This window comes from Rhipicephalus microplus, chromosome 7, assembly GCF_043290135.1.
Source record: "Rhipicephalus microplus isolate Deutch F79 chromosome 7, USDA_Rmic, whole genome shotgun sequence".
In the NCBI taxonomy this organism is placed as follows: Eukaryota; Metazoa; Arthropoda; class Arachnida; order Ixodida; family Ixodidae; genus Rhipicephalus; species Rhipicephalus microplus.
The window spans coordinates 96900682-96913121 of NC_134706.1; the positions used below are offsets into that span (position 1 = coordinate 96900682).

General features: G+C 45.0%; 1 protein-coding gene across 1 annotated transcript in view; it reads left to right on the forward strand.

Moving 5' to 3' along the window:
* The first annotated feature begins 6634 nt into the window (after positions 1–6634).
* The window catches only part of LOC119180048 (uncharacterized), a 51227-nt gene continuing 45421 nt past the window's right edge, over positions 6635–12440 (forward strand). Inside the window, exon 1 of the mRNA XM_075869503.1 lies at positions 6635–6687. The gene's annotated coding sequence lies outside the window, so the exon portion shown is untranslated. The remainder of the gene's footprint in view (positions 6688–12440) is intronic.

The window sequence follows — 12440 nt, forward strand, 5'->3', positions numbered from 1 at the left end:
AGCAGCGGTGCACAGACATAGCGTCAGCCCAAATTCGGAAATTTGGTAAAAGAGCAGTGCCACACCTGTACAGCCTTGTTGCCCACAATGTCACAGGCCTTTCAGCACGGCGGCACGATCAAGGAAAGCTGGCCGTCACAGAATGCATCTCCTGTGCAATATTCATCGTCATTTCAAACGCAAACATAAAATACCTATCCGCTATCTGTGGCGGCCCACGAAGTGGTGTATGAACACGTTCTTTGTGAAAGGTAACACGCGAATGCGTGGCCTGCGCTCTGCTGCGGCTGACTACAGCACCATCAACAAACAAGTGAAGAAAGCACGTTCGCTTTTCAGGTGATCTATGGCCAAGCAAGACAACGAGTTATGGCCGGTAAACAAGAGCTGCTAGATTACGTTCCCTGATTGCTCGTGCGGCGAGCGATATCGGGCGATTACTTAAGCTTGCACTATGGTCGCGAGCAACGTTTGATATGTTGCCAGTGGACTATGCACTAAAGGCTTGAGCAGAGAGTGAGAGTGCATTCGAGCAGCGCTTGTCTACCACCATAACTCATTATTTTTTCCCGGAAACAGATGACGCTGAAACCGAACGTGTTTCCTAATGCTGTCGGTTAATGGTGCTGTACGCAGCCACCGCGGAGCGCAGACCCCGTGTTCGCGAGTTCCCTTTCATGAAGTACGACAGTGTTCATACATACGTCCAACGAATGAGGCGAATCACCGTCCTGGATTTTGCAGTGTTCACCAGCGGCCGCTCATTGTTCCGTCTATCCCGTATCGGTTTTCACCTTTGCGCTAGATGTTTGACAATGGTTGGAACATAGAGCGTACAATTCGGTCTGCACTTTGTTCCAGCAAACGTTGACTTCTGTTAAACAAAATATACGCTATGCTTCTTTTATCGGACTGGGCGATGCACTCCGACTGCTGACGTCATCAGTGCCGATGGCATGTGAAGCCTTTTGCCTATCGCTTCGAAGTTGTAACTGGTAGCTCTCCAGCGAGCAACCACTGGGAACTGTTTATGTTTAGAAGAAGGACAATAAAAGTGAGCCCCGCAACTGTCTGCATCAGGGTGCGACACCTCAGCAGCAGCTCACAAGGGATGGGGTTGAGGAGGGATTAAGAGGATAGGAATAAAGGTGTAGAGAGAAAAAGAGAGATGAGGCAAGCCAGAGAGTGACGACATATCGAGGGGATAGGAGAGATAGGAAAGAAGGAAACATGGTCACGTGAGTCCGAGGACGGGGCACTACTTGCGAGAGCTCTTGTCGGCGTCAGGAGATGGCGTAGAGCAAGTCCAAGCGGTGAGAGCCACACTGTCGTCGGATGTCGGCGTCAGGAGATGACGTATAGGGTGAGCCCAGTCGGCCAGAGCTATGTTGACGTCGGAGATCGCGAGGGCACTATCCGTCGGCACGGAATCCAGTGAGCCAAGCAACCACGGACGATAACACCAGTGCATCTATTCTCGTGGTCTCTGATTCGTGGACGTGCTCGATTCGGCCTCGCCTGATTGGCTGGAGCGCGCCGCCTGTTTCCGGCCTTTCTTCCGCAACGTCATTTTAGCGCCACGCATGTTTCACTACTCAAGACGCAAATGAGGAAGACGGAATGCGTTTCGCCGCAACGAATGCTGCTCCCAGAGATCCGCTTTTAAACGCACATATCTGGGACAGTGCATAGACTCTATTTACGTTAGCTGTTGAATTTGGTTTAACGGGGCCGCCCACCTGGCACCGCTACGCATTCCCTACAGTGCTCTTCAAAGATCTCAACATGTTGATATGCAGGTGCAGACTTGTCAAGTTTGTTTTGTGAGGACTCGCAAACGTAGGCAAGGTGATGTAGAGCGAAAGCGAGTTTAATAAACACGTGATACGGTATCAATCAGGACTCATGGTACAACCGCGTGCCAAGCAATAACACCACGGAACCAGCGTATGGACCACCTTAACATGAAGCACAAGACCGCCATATCACTGACATATTGTCACATCCGGCCCCCTTTTTTTTTTCAAAATTCTAGCCGGACTTTTATCATCACACACCAATCAATTATTTTTGTCAAGTTAAAAATCATCGATATCTTCCCAGAATCCTGAAATGATGTGGTTCTTGCCAACACAATTCATATTTGTCTTAAGCTTAGTCTTTCTGCGTGTCTTTATGTTGTCTTGATGTTCGACTGTCTCGGTACATGAATCCCACTTGCGCCTCTGTTGCCGTTGCTTCTAGTACTGCTTCAGCGAAGCCTTGATCAAGGCAGGAGCACCTTCAAGCTCCATTTCTGCTGGCCTGGCCAGAGCCAGGTGACATTTTTGCTTGTCCTCAGTTCCTTTTGTAGACTCCGTTCCACATTTTTTGGTTATTAATTTTTTCGGCTTTCACGTCTAGTTGGCGGACCACTTCCTCCTTCTTTTTAACCTTGGGTAGTGCAACTGTCATCGGGAGTGAGTTGATCACTTCTAACTTATTGTAAACAATGTGGCTGTCGCGGCAGACGGCCGTTTGATTGGTTACATCCTGGTGTGCGTTTCCCGCAATAATGTTTCTCGCAATGGCATGGATGTCGTGACTGGGCTTGCGCAATGCTACCTAGATTTCAGATCTGCTTACTGCCACCATGACGTCATGCGCCTTCGCTGATGGCACGCGCATGGGAGGCTGTGAAGCCACTACCGCCATCGTCTTCCGTGAAAAGATAAATATTCTCGGCGCGTTTTACATGTATAAAAGCTTCATTCAACCCTTTGTGTCTGGATTGGCGCTGGTTTAAAGAATGTCTTGCGGTTTAATTTCTTCGGTGATTTATTGGTAAGCACTTATTATTCCATCGGGACGTAAGAAAACATTGTGGAGATGCCCACAATGTGTTCCAATATTTTCATAAGCTTCTGCAGTTTTCTCTCCCGAGTGAGTGCGTTTATTGTGCTGTGCCTATTCGTGGATAGGTGTGTTTGTGTTCGTCCTCAAGTATTGCGACTTCAAATGAAGCTCCTACACATGAAAAACGCTTAAGAAAGTGGTTTATCACAGGCTTTGTGCTCCACATGCGCCTTACTGAAAATCCAAAAAAACAGGAAAATCGTTATGTACGAGCATTCGAAATCAGTTGAAGGTCCACTGCGCGCACTGCAAAGAGAATAAAATATGCCAATTAAGGTACTAGTGACACTGGTGTATACTTATAAAAAAGCCCAAAAAATGATTGTAGCAGGGGTAAAAAATGCCACGTAGTATACATACGGCACAACGCACCAGCTCTTTTTCCCTATCTAAATAAAGGGATCGGAGGTATTAAAATAAGCCCGAGGTGCTATGTACAAATGTCGAAGTGTTTACCGACCCTTAGGAAATAGAGAGTTTTAGTACTGCGTACGCTGCGTACGTGGCGGCGTTGCGTACGTAAGGACGCCACGTTCTGCAAAGTGCGCATGCGCAGACCACAACGTGCACGTATCGCGTTACGTACGCAGCCGCTACGTACGCACGCATAAGATGCGTGCGTGCGTACATATGAGGTGATCGCGCCGCTCTCGAACAAGTTCGCGACAGCGCGAGACTTCGTTTCGCAAAATGGCGGCATCGAAGGCAAGCACCGACCGGCTCTGTGGCTTAAAATATGGCCATAATCTGGCTATAACACTTGGATTGGCTCACAACAATGGCTGTCAACAACACGTGCTTCTATTTTGATCTACCAGATGGCCCAACACGCTTCACGCTCGTTACGTACGCGGGTACTACGGCGTACTAAAAGCCGATTAGTGGCAAACAACGCCACGTAACGCAAGGCGCTTGCGTGATGCGTACGTAGCACCATTCCGCAGTACTAAAACTCTCTAATAACGCCTGTTCTCAGAACACATTGCCGCGCGCATTATTGCTTTATTTCGATCTGTCCACGGTGCGTGCCGCGACATCCAAAACGCGGCCGGTTCAGTGGAGCGTGAAGCTGCGTCTATCTAATTTTGCCGTCATTTTCAGCCAAGCAGATTACGTCTCGGCAAATGCGCTCATCAAAAACGCGAAATCTATGCAGCTCCTCCTAGCACTGTCTGGGGACGATACGTTATCACGCCGGCGAGCGCCACTGCCACTTAGCTAAAACTGTCCAAGTTTAAGGCTTGCACTAGCAGATCAGAAACATACACGGCACCATTTTAGAGAAAGAACTCAATGTCCTAGAGGTGCTGCCTTTAAAATAACTCAAAAACAAGTAGTATAGATGCACAAATATATTTGAATCACGTTGAGAATGCATATGAGTGTCATTCCGATGAAAGGCACGCTATCATTTCGCTTTTTGGTCGTCTTTTAGGAATGAAAACACTGCGACTTTCGGCACATTTTCAATATCGCTGACAGATGTGTCTGCCGCACTGCCCTTTTGCGAGAACTTGCAGGTGTACCCTACACGAAAATTCCGTGAAGAAAGCATTTCTCATCATTCCGTAGTACTTCACATGTAAAAAAAAACACGTTTATCTTAATGCAGTCGCAAACAGAAGCAGTATTCCTCCACGGCAGGCATCGTCAGGAATAGCAATCCTTCTCGGGAGCTTGCATGCGCGCGCCTGCTCGGCAGGAGACGACTGTCAAAACTGAGGGCGTCAGAGGCAATGCCCAAAGTAGCGAGCAGGCCTGAATTATTTTTCCAGGTTGCATTGGCTTGCGTCGTTTGTTCTTGCGTGGCTTAGCAGCTGGCTTCACAGCTTGTTCATTGGCTTTGTGCTCATCTCCTGCTGGTTAATTACCTCTCAGAGCCTCAATATTGCAGGTAAAGTGCTGTTGGAGCTCATCCAGAAAACTCACCTGTTCTTGTAAAGCGGAATACATGCTAGCCGAGGGCATTTGTCAAGTGATATCGCTAGAATATCGTTGCACTGAGTTAGGGTCGCGTGGCATGGTTAAACATGAGGGCTGGTTGTTGTGCGGCAATGGGAAAATGGCCCACAGGCTGTAGAAGACGTTGCTTGGGTAATAAAAGACGTAGCGTCATTGCATGGTACAACAGCAATTGAAAGCCATGGCTGGCATCGCATGATATTTCAAGCATCGCATGATAGTACCCATACTGGGATGGCGAATTTCTGTTGAATGAGGCGGCCGAAAAAGGAGCTTACCGTGAGCGTCTTCACACCAGTTCTCTCCTAAAATCAAATGCAATGGGTGTCTAGATGGAACTACAACTTCAAACACTGCAGAAATTGTTGATACAGAAATAGGAATGCACAACATACACAGTGGCATGACGGCGCCGACACCTACAACATATATAGGAGGCTTAGTCCATGGTAGCAGGTTGACGGATAGAATGCAATTCAGCAAAGTAAGGTGTGTTTTGAGCTCCTGCCCGGAAAGACGTCCACAGCACCATTAAGTGTATTATCTCTTTGAATCAGAGAACTCTGCACAAGGATACTTTGAGTGGTTCTGAAGGTTGAAGGCACGCCGAAGCAGGGAAACGTGTTTGCTGGTTGGGCAGCGGGGCACTGGTTCCGAAATGGGGGCCATTTGGCGACAGTTTTAACATATGACCTCACCAGGGCGATAAGCAGGCGCACCATTTTGAGGACTAATTGCGGGATAATGAGTGTCCTGCTGGTTAATGTGTAATGCGGAAATTCTATAAAAAATTGAGGGGTAATAATGAAATTCGATCAGAAACTGCTAAATCAGCTGAAGCTTGCAGTCACATGGCAATAAACTATCGAATGATGGTTCAAAAAATGGTGGTTAAAAAGGACGTGATAGAAAACATCTCCGGAAGTATAACTGAATTTAGGTGTTTTGACTACGTACCTCAGAAGTGGTGGTAAAACTATGTCAGGTACGACTACAGCAAGAGGTACTAACTTTAATCGCGAGAAAATTTTCAATTAATCAATCAATCACTTAAGCAAGCAACGGAAGTGAATTGCTTAAAAATAAAAATACAAATATTATTAGGACCTATAGCCTTAAAGGGTCCTTATAACACTTTTCACGACTTCATAGTTTTACATGATTTTCTAGCTGTGGCGTACACTGAAAGCTTAAGAGATAAGTGCTGCAAGAACGGCAGCGATAGACACACAGTGCAAAGTCATTGAGCGTGAAGATATCTAAATACAATGAAACGAGTGCTTACCCTCAGCTCAAATTTTTCGGGCTTTCCTGATCGTGTTTCCCTCACCCAGTGACGTCGGAAGGCGGCCCAACGAAAGGAACTGAAAGCTCTACCATACAAAAAGCTCACTTGACACTTACTCGGTCGTTACGCCAAACGTATTGAGGACGCCTTTGTGATCGTAGCAAACTATGTGGTGCTTCATGAGGGAATGACACGTGCGAAACGAGCCAGCTCGCGAGCGTTTTTATATTGTTTTGTAGCTTTACTGGTCTTTGTTTTTGCGATCGCATCTAAATACCAACGCTTTTACCTTAGTTCACACTGAAGCAATAGCTTTTTACAGCAGCCGGAATTCTCCTGCCGGCAAAACGCAGCGTCGTTCGCACTGGACGCTCCCCGCACCGCTGAATATGCCATCTATCATGGGGCGAACGCCAGATGGATGCGCTGTCACCCGGTTGTTGTCGCGGCTTGCAAATGCCACTACGCTATCCGGTGTTTCAGACTTGGATCGTTCTCGTACGCAGGAAGCAAGAAGAACCAGTACTGCTTTTTTTTTGCTGGTAAGTCACTCTCTTGTAATGCATGAGGAGCAGAAACAACCACCGACTTCAGCGGCATAGGTGGGTTTATGTTGCTGTACAAGACCGCGACAAGCTCGATCACCTCTGCAACAAAATAGGGATGTGAGCTAGGCACAAAGTGAATTAAACTCCTGTTGGTTACAGCATTTAGGTACGTGCCCTACGACAATACAAGTGAGTAGGGCTTCGCCGCCATTTTTCAAAATTTCTTGACTAGCGCTCCTATTGGTCCGCGGCTACCGATTTGGTAGCAGACGCCGCGAAATTCGGTCCTAGAGTGATCGGCACGGAAAGGGCCCCTTCAGCGGATCTTACCACCACCGAATCAGATTAGGTGCACTTAACGCGGCCCGAATGCTGAGTTTGAACGTGCCCTAATTAGACTTTTCTAGTTTTTTTTTAAACGACTGGCCGGAGCATCACCTGCGCCATTTCTCTAGCACCGTAGTGTTCGGTGCATTGTTTTACCAGCTTTCCAGTTTTCATGCTGGAAAATTTCGAGAGCTTTATTCTGTTCTGGTTTGAGTAAAAACATTATGCAGAAGAAAAAATACAATAGTAATCTCCATTTTTATGTAATGCTGCGATTACATTTAACGCTACATTTATCTAATGATACGGCGACAACGTTCCAGTGTCATTTCCGCTAGCAATTGTTCTGGTAAGTGCAAGTAAACGTCATACAGTCAGCACCGATGTTTTCAAGCATTAGGGACCCTTTTATGTGGGTATACTCAATTTCCTACATCAGATGCAACACTGTTGAGACTAGCGAGACTTCTTGCATTGAATTAGTTGGCACTAAAAATAGTGCGGTAATTTTTCCATCTTGGGCATGTTTTTATTTTATCTTTGGCCTTAATATTAAAAATTGGCAGCATATCCATGAAATAAATGATGAAGAGTGGGGCAAAGCATTCGTCCGCCCGTGCGTCCGTCTGTGTGACCATTCATGCGTCTATCCGCCCGTCCGTGCGTGCGTCTGTTCATGCGTCCATCCCTGCGTTCATCCATGCATCCGCCCCTGCCTCCGTCCATGTGTCCTTCCGTCTGTGCAGCCATCCGTGCGTCCGTTCATACATCTGTCTGTGTGTCCGTTCGTTCATTTATTCCACACTCCAAGTGTCACCATCTCGCATCTTTTTATTGTATATTCCCGGTATAGAAGCACCGCCATCCCGCGGACATTCCAAGAGCTAAACGTGAAGTGGCACACGCACGCTTTCTTACGGCTTGCGCTTCGTGTCTTCTTCCCACCTTTAACCACCTCGAGTTCATGGTATTTACTAGTTCACTGTATATATAGCACTGCGGCCCAATGCTCGTTAAACATTTCTAAAACCAAAGAGGTCATACCCAGCGATTAAAACGTACCAACTCTTTCTTGTCAGATAGTGCTCAATGTACATGCCAATGGCTGCTAATGGGGAATGAGAGACAGGAGAATTCGGCTTTTACTTTCTTACGGCTTGCGCTTCGTATCTACTTCCCACCTTTAACCACCTCGAGGTCACGGTATATACTAGTGCACTGTATTCATGGTACTGCGGCTCAAAGCTCGCTAAACTTTCTAAAACCAAGGAGGTCACGCCCAGCGAGTATGACGTAGCAACCCCTTCTTGTCAGATATTGCTCAATGGACATGCCTATGGCTGATAATGGGGAATGAGAAACATGAGAATTCTGCTTTTACTCTCTTACGGCTTGCGCTTCGTATCTACTTCCCACTTTTAACCACCTCGAGTTCATGGTATATGCTAGTTCACTGTATTCATGGCACTGCGGCTTTCCTTTCACCTTTCTAAAACGAATGAGGTCACGCGCAGCGAGTATGATGTAGCAACCCTTTCTTGTCAAATAGTGCTCAATGTACATGCCAATGGCTGCTAATGGGGAAGGAGAGACAAGAGAATTTGGCTTTTAGGTAACGCGCACGCTGCGAATTTTTTTTATTGTTCAACAACGCGAAGCAGAAATCTCCCACCGGCACCACTTTGCAGGTCAAAACGTATGACTGGTTACACACTACGACTACTACTACGACTACGAGGGCCGAACAGGTGCCGCTTTAAGAAGCTTCACCCCTAATAATCATGCTTTGGTAGCCAACATGCTTTTGAAGTAAAGACACCCTATCATACGGCCGTTTATATGTTGTTCTAGACCACTTGGCGTCTCTTGGTTCGCACCTTTTGATGTTTTATTTGTCGCCTTTCGCTGTCTTGATGGAGTGCGTTTGTGCTTTTCTCGTAGGAGCGTTTACAACGTTGAAAACGAAGCACGAGACTTGCACAGTCAAAAACTTTGCTGGCCTAACTCCTCACAAAGCCACCACAGCGTTGAAACTGATGCATGAAACGGAGTATGGTGACCGGTCCAATACAATGTGTATATAGAATATACAGCTGAGCTTTGAACGAAAAAATTTGACAGATCCCACGTACAGTGGCAATTGATGATAGCGAAGCAAAAATTAGGAAGGGTGATAGGTCACTCTAAAATCAGCACAACGTTAAGAGGCGAAAGTAAAGCATGCCGTAAAGCATGCTTACTTTCACATAAAGAGGCGAAAGTAAAGCAACTTTCACATAATGATTATCATGTTTGGACGTGTAATATACATTCATTCTCCATTCACGGCACGTAAAACCAAATTTAGTATATGTGGAACTAGTGAAACGGCCGCGAGAATGCTATGAGTGTAGCATGTAGTCATGTTTTACATGAAACGCATATTATGATTATCAGGTTCGGACGTGTCATTTACCTTCATCGTCTATTCACTTTCCGTGACACCAAATTTAGTACATAAGAAGCTAGCGCCATGGCTGCTGTACTATTAGAGTATAGCAGCCATAAGCTACCTTTGCGCCCACACCCTGTACTTGCTCGTGCCAGTGTAAATCGAAATTGAAAATGACACCCAAATATTTAAAAAGACAAATTTGTTGAATAGCAGCGTCGTTCTTTGTCAAGTTAAAAACATCAGTATCACTGTGTTTTTTTGTGTGAGTGAAACGCAACGTATTTTGTTTCGGTACAGTTAACATTGAGCTGATTCCTGCCAGACTATTCCAAAATATTCGACAAGTTGGTCATCACCACGTATTTTTAAAGCGCTGCGAAGGAGTGTCCTGTAAATCTGAAACAGTGTCCTGTAAATCCACGTACTTCAAAAATCATGAGCTGCAAGAACACTAATCTAGGGTGATTCTTGCTTGCAGTGTATTAACAAACATACAAAAAAAAGCATCTTAGCTGTGGACAACTCGACATCTGCCTAGTTATACAAAGGCAAAGTGTGACCACGCGCGACTTTTCGCGTACAGTGTTATGGGGTTCACGCACTTAAAAAGCACTGACGAATTCTGTGTGCAAGTAAAACACTGCGAGTTTCAACTGAAAAGGTCAGATAATGACACATAACGAATCTACGTTGCTACAGAAAACCTGGCGATAGTGATATGAGTATGCTGTAGGCTATCACTCGAAGTGCTAATTGCCACGCATTTTCATGCAATCTTTGGTTCTCTCAAGTAAGAATGCGACTGATCGTGTCAAAAAGGGCTGGGCTTTTTAACTAATGCAGGAAACATGCAAAGATGCAGTGTTCATTTCTTGCTAAAGAGTGAACACTCAGGCTAGCACAGCCGAACACAGGAGGCTGAGCCAACTGGCCGTCTTCGAGAAAATGCTTCTTAATACCACTTGATGGCGCTACAGTGTATAATCACTTCAAATACTAAGTTCTTTTTGCATTCTTGTGCAATAAACATTAATTTCTCTGCAGGACGAAGTAGAAGCCTTCAAAAAGAAAAGCAATGCAAGTTTATCACAACTTTCTCTATGCTATGTGCAGCTGGACGTTGTTTTGCGATGGGTTAAGTAAGTTAATCTTTTGTTCTGCTCCAAGATAGTAAACTGATAAGTTTGGAGGCCAGTTCACAAATAAATTTGTTGAATGTGGTACGGCTGAATCATCACAGTGTCACAACTGCAACGGCGTCTTGTGCTATTGTTCCAATTTTCAACAAGATTGCCAAACTGCTATGTGCCTTGGGAAGGCTGGATGGACTTTCCTTAACTCAAGAAATATCTTCGGTGTATGGCCTCCGAATACATCCCAGCCCACAAAGCAAAATGCACTCTCCTGCAGTTCCTAAAGGCAACATATCTGAGAGACCACCTGTGAAACCCGGCACTGCGTGTGGTGTGCTATGAGCAGCTCCTCCTATGTCTCTCTTTTACTTGCTCATTGCCTTCTGCCCACGTGTAGGCGGGCAAGCTGGACGTTGTCTAGTGAATCACCCTACTTTTCTTATGTTCATACTCTTACTCTCTCTCTCCCTCTCTCTCGTTTAACGTGCATTTATTACGCCGTAAGAGGATCTGCTGCATTGAATATTTTTATAATATTTAGTTTTTAGTTGCAAAAAAGTAGCCATTCGTATGGTCTATTTATTTATTTTCAATGACGACGACCCAGTGCGTTTGATTAACTTTCGTTATACTTTTTAGACTACCTTAACTGCTAATTCTCGATTTCAGTACCTTCAGCGTATGCGCACGGTTCTAGGAGAGCTTCGTTTGCTTTTCAAGGTGTCAAATAATGAGTAAAAAACGGTCAACTTTTCAAGCAAACTTTGCAGACACTTCTTCAGTAAATAAAGTTTCTTATAACTGTTAAGAAAATTACAAATCGCAATTGTAGTTCAGACTCATACGGTTACTTTTCTGGTTTTGTTGGGGCAGTGAATTAAAGATTATTTGTACAAAAATTTACCTTCCTTAAAAAGTCATCTTTACTTATTAGATAATGTATGCTACTCTTCACATCTTTAAAGTTTCTTAGCGATTGAGCCACAGTGAATCATTGTTGACTAGAGGCTTAATATAATTTCGCGAGGTTCCAGTGCCATAGTATAAGCTGCTAAAGCAGATTCGCATTAGCTCTGAGAAGCGTGAAGGGATAGTGAATTAGGATGGAATTCTTTATTTCCTTTTGCATTTATTCTTCCCCTCTTTCTGTGTGTTTTCCGATATATTACTGTCTATATTGCTTACTCTCTTTCTCTTGTTATCAAGTTCATCCACTTCTCTCTATGGCTCGCTTTATCTTTTTGTCGATTGTCGATCTCTTTCTCACATAATTTTTATTTCTCTCTTTGTTGCTTAATCTGTCTTCTCATTTTTATCAGGTTTCTTGAGTTAGTTTCTTGCTATCAATTTCTGTCTCAGTTTATTTCTTTCTGTTTCCGCCATCTTCCTTTTTGGTTATCTTTAAATGTCTCTGTTTCTCCTTCGCTCTTTATTTCTATTTATTTCTGTTTTTATCTCCCCTCTGAGTTCCTCTCCAGGCGTCGCTGGAGAAATCGGTGCTGTGCGAGAACGTGCGCCGCGCGCACGTGATCGGAGAGTAAAGAGAAAATTGTAGCGCAAATGGTTCAAGAACATTTAGAATGTGGAGTTAAAATGCCTATTGACGGTACTTTTTAAGCGCAAGAAAGCTACACAATCACAAAATGAGAACACACGATGGGCTCTACTTTCGACTACTTTCATCTACATGAAATTCGCGCCTGAATTTTCCGGCTATCTTGTGATGGTGAGAATTTTTCGCCCAAACATTGCCCTCAAAGATAGAGGAGGGCGGAGACAGTGTGCGTCTGCCGAGTTAATGTAGCGCGCGCTAAATGGCCCAGGCCATTCATTACGATGAGAGTTTTTGATAA